The sequence below is a fragment of the Dama dama genome, chromosome 22, assembly GCF_033118175.1.
Source record: "Dama dama isolate Ldn47 chromosome 22, ASM3311817v1, whole genome shotgun sequence".
Taxonomy (NCBI): domain Eukaryota; kingdom Metazoa; phylum Chordata; class Mammalia; order Artiodactyla; family Cervidae; genus Dama; species Dama dama.
This window is the reverse complement of record NC_083702.1, coordinates 51,139,575-51,144,333: the sequence shown is the minus strand read 5'-3', so window position 1 is coordinate 51,144,333 and position 4,759 is coordinate 51,139,575. Positions and strand designations below refer to the sequence as shown.

At 37.3% G+C, this 4,759-nt stretch overlaps 1 non-coding gene across 1 annotated transcript; it reads right to left on the bottom strand.

Moving 5' to 3' along the window:
- Positions 1-4,441: 4,441 nt before the first annotated feature.
- On the bottom strand, positions 4,442-4,547 carry LOC133044149 (U6 spliceosomal RNA). Its single transcript, XR_009689891.1, has one exon. It is a non-coding gene; the product is annotated as a U6 spliceosomal RNA (small nuclear RNA).
- Positions 4,548-4,759: the final 212 nt, after the last annotated feature.

The window sequence follows — 4,759 nt, the reverse complement described above, 5'->3', positions numbered from 1 at the left end:
CATCTGAATTAAATTCACCCATTCCAGTCCATTTTAGCTTGCTGATTCCTAAAATGTCAATGTTCACTCTTGCCATATCCTGTTTGACCACTTCCAATTTGCCTTGATTCATGGACCTAACATTCCAGGTTCCTATGCAATCTTGCTCTTTACAGCATTGGACCTTGCTTTATCACCAGTCACACCCACAACTGGGTGTTGTTTTTGCTTTGGCTCCATCTCTTCATTTTTTCTGGAGTTATTTCTCCACTGAACTCCAGTAGCATATTGGGCACCTGCAGACCTGGGGAGTTCCTCTTTCAGTGTCCTATCTTTTTGCCTTTTCATGCAGTTTGTAGGGTTCTCAAGGCAAGAATACTGAAGTGGTTTGCCATTCAGTGTGCAAAGTCCATATATAAGGTTTTGGTGAAGGGGGAGTTCAATACCATGAAGCACTCATTTTACAAAAGGTTTTTTGTCAGTCATGAGGATCTGATGTCACCATGAAGGGATTTAGTGCTTCTCTAGATATGACAAGATGCAAGTATTAAGATCATAAAATTTGCTCCTACAAATACCAAACTATCTAAAGACCTGTCCCACCAGATTCCCTGGAGCACAGATTGCCTCACTCCACCCTAAACACCCTCCAGGGTTGTTGAAGATCAACAGCTATAGCAGCATGGGGTTCAATCTCCATAGAAAGTGAAGTGAAGTCACTCAGTCGTGTCCAACTCTTTGCAACCCCATGGACTGTAGCCTACCAGGCTCCTCCGTCCATGGGATTTTCCAGGCAAGAGTACTGGAGTGGGTTGCCATTTCCCATCTCCATAGAGGCAGATGGCAAATGCCTTTTTTGTTCACTCCTTGTCAATGCCCTTGGTAAGTGCCAATTTGTAGTTGACAATTCTTTTTGGAGTTATTTCTCCACTGATCTCCAATAGCATATTGGGCACCTACCAACCTGGGGAGGTCATCTTTCACTGTCATATCTTTTTGCCTTTCATACTGTTCATGGGGTTCTCAGGTCAAGAATATTGAGGTGGTTTCCCATTCCCTTGTCCAGTGGACCCCATTCTGTCAGAACTCTTCACTATAATCTATATGTCTTGGACTGCCTTGCATGGCATGGCTCATAGTTTCATAGAGTTCAGGCTGTGGTCCACCTGATTAGTTTGGTTAGGTTTCTGTGATTGAGGTTTTTTATTCTGTCTACCCCCTGATGGATAAGGATAAGAGGCTTATGGAAGCTTCCTGATGGGAGAGACTGAGTTTAGGGGAAACTGGGTCTTATTCTGATGGGTGGGGCCATGCTCAGTAAAACTTTAATCCAATTTTCTGTTCATGGGTGGGGCTGTGTTCCCTCCCTATTGTTTGGCCTGAGGCCAAACTATGATTAAATTTGATAAACAGAATGCTTGAAGAACTATGGAGATTTCTGACATTGTACAGGAGTCAGCGATTAAGACCATCCCCAAGAAAAATAAGAAAGCCTTCTTCAGTGATCAGTACAAAGAAATAGAGGAAAACAATAGAATGGGAAAGACTAGAGATCTCTTCAAGAATATTAAAGATACCAAGGGAACATTTCATGCAAAGATGGGCTCAATAAAGGACAGAAATGGTATGGACCTAACAGAAGCAGAAGATATTAAGACGAGATGGCAAGAATACACAGAAGAACTGCACAAAAAGATCTTCATGATCCAAATAACCACGATGGTGTGATCACTCACCTAGAGTCAGACATCCTGGAGCGTGAAGTCAAGTGGGCTTTAGGAAGCATCACTACAAACAAAGCTAGTGGAGGTGATGGAATTCCAGCTGAGCTGTTTCAAATCCTGGAAGATGATGCTGTGAAAGTGCTGTACTCAATATACCAGCAAATTTGGAAAACTCAGCAGTGGCCGCAGGACTGGAAAAGGTCCATTTTCATTCCAATCCCAGAGAAAGGCAATGCCAAGGAATCTTCAAACTACTGCACAATTGCACTCATTTCACAAGCTAGTAAAGGAATTCTCAAAATTCTCCAAGCCAGGCTTCAACAGTATGTGAACTGTGAACTTCTAGATGTTAAAGCTGGATTTATAAAAGGAAGAGGAACCAAAGATCAAATTGCCAACATCAATTGCATCATTGAAAAAGCAACAGAATTCCAGAAGAAATCTGCTTCTGGTCTATTGACTACACCAAAGCCTTTGACTGTGTGGATCACGGCAAACTGGAAGATTCTTCAAGAGATGGGAATACCAGGCCACCTTACCTGCCTTCTGAGAAACCTGTATGCAGGCCAGGAAGCAACAGTTAGAACTGGATATGGAATAATGGACTGCTTCCAAATTAGGAAAGGAGTACGTCAAGGCTGTATATTGTCACCCTGCTTACCTAACTTCTGTGCAGAGTACATCATGCGAAATGCCAGGCTGGATGAAGCACAAGCTGGAATCAAGATTGCCAGGAGAAATATCAGTAATCTTAGATATGCAGATGACACCACCCTTATGGCAGAAAGTGAAGAGGAGCTAAAGAGCCTCTTGATGAAAGTGAAAGAGGAGAGTGAAAAAGTTTGCTTAAGGCTCAACATTCAGAAAACTAAGATCATGGCATCCAGTCCCATCACTTCATGGCAAATAGATGGGGAAACAATGGAAACAAATGACAGACTTTGATTTTTTGGGCTCCAAAATCACTGCAGATGGTGACTGCAGCCATGAAATTAAAAGACGCTTACTCCTTGGAAGAAAAGCTATGACCAACCTAGACAGTATATTAAAAAACAGAGACATTACTTTGCCAAGAAAGGTCCATCTAGTCAAAGCTATGGTTTTTCCAGTAGTCATGTATGGACGTGAGAGTTGGCCCATAACAAACCTGAGCACCAAAAGAATTGACGCTTTTGAACTGTGGTGTTGGTGAAGACTCTTGGACTGCAAGGAGATCCAACCAGTCCATTGTAAAGGAGATCAGTCCTGAGTGTTCATTGGAAGGATTGATGATGAAGCTGAAACTCCAATACTTTGGCCACCTGATGGGAAGAACTGACTCCTTGGAAAAGACTGATGCTGGGAAAGATTGAGGGCAGGAGAAGGGGACGACAGAGGATGAGATGGTTGGATGGTATCACTGACTCAAAGGACATGAGTTTGAGTAGGCTCCAGGAGTTGGTGATGGACAGGGAAACCAAGTGTGCAGCAGTCCATGGTGTCGCAAAGAGGTGGACACGACTGAGTGACTGAACTGAACTGATCATGATTACTCCTGAATTTATGGAACTTGTACTGCAAAGGGAAGTTTTCCATTTACTAGGCGATGCTAGTTATATTAATAAAATCTACAGAAAGCTTTTATGAGACTAGTAAGTGGGATCATTTTTGTGAATACAGTGTAATATTTTCATTATTTTAGATTTCTTTTAAGATAATAACCCAGGTGAGAATACTGGGTTAAAAATATATATATATAATATAATATTTTATATTAAATAAAAATATAAAATATAAATTATATATATAAATATCTATTATATATATTTATATGCATAAATATATATAATAAATATAAAATATAAATTATATAAATTTTATATATTATAAAATTATATAAATATAATAAATATAAAATCTAAATTATATATATAATATAAAATAAAATATATTTAAAAATGTATGTTTAAATTATGTATATGTAAATAGTTTATTTACATACCCCCTCATATTCCATGGACTGTCCTCAGTGCACAATTACCCCCAGTGGGAATTTCCATTTTTAATATATAAGAAATGATTCTTCATTGTTTTAATTTGAATTTATGATTATGAAATAAAATCAATAGACACTTTTTATTCTAGGTTTGCTCTTTTATTTCTAATAAATTAAAGAATTTCTGTTCTTTATTCATTGTATCATTATGGTAGTGCTGTTTTCTCACCAATTTGCTGGTTGTTTTTTTATTTTGCTTTGTTTTAAATGTAAATATTTTCTCTAAGCTACTCTTTTGCCTTAAAAACCCTACTATTATTACTATTATTTTGCAGTATAATCTGTTGCTCTTTTCGTTTGTATTTACTTCTAAGCTTAGGAAGTTATTGCCTCAGAGATCTGGTAAAGTTCCATTTAACATGCTTTGTCATATAGTAAGAGATAAGGGAAAAAACTTTTTTCCAAATTATCAAGTCATCATTGCTATACTATATAAAAAATACATTCTCCCTTTGTTGTCTTGTGATATATTTTATTATAAATTATTCCATATTTGTCTGTTTCTGGGCTATCCAATCTCTTTTACTGATGTAAATAATTCTTATAGATGTTTAAGTATGGAGGTTTTTTTTTTTTTTTATTACGCTTTAGAGTTTTTGTACGTGGATAGTAGATACGTGATGGATCAAAATATATGAATTGATCTCAGGCAGAAGAGTTGGGGCAAAATAGAAGAAACATTATTAATTTTTTTTTGTTTCTTAAAAATATGGAACGCTTCACAAATTTGCATGTCATCCTTGCGCAGGGGCCATGCTAATCTTCTCTGTATCATTCCAATTTTGTGCAGAATTTTGTGCCGAAACAAGCACGAAGAAACATTATTTTATGTGGGTTTTTCTGACCACCTGGTTCTGTGTAGTTCTTGCAACATTTACTTAATATATTTCTTTCAGTGCTGCTTCAAATTTTATTTCAAAATTGATGGGGAAATTTTGAAAATAAATGATAAAATGAATAAATTGTATTTGCCTTTGTTAGAGGTGGAATTTAAGGAAAAATTCTGATGATTATGTTTATT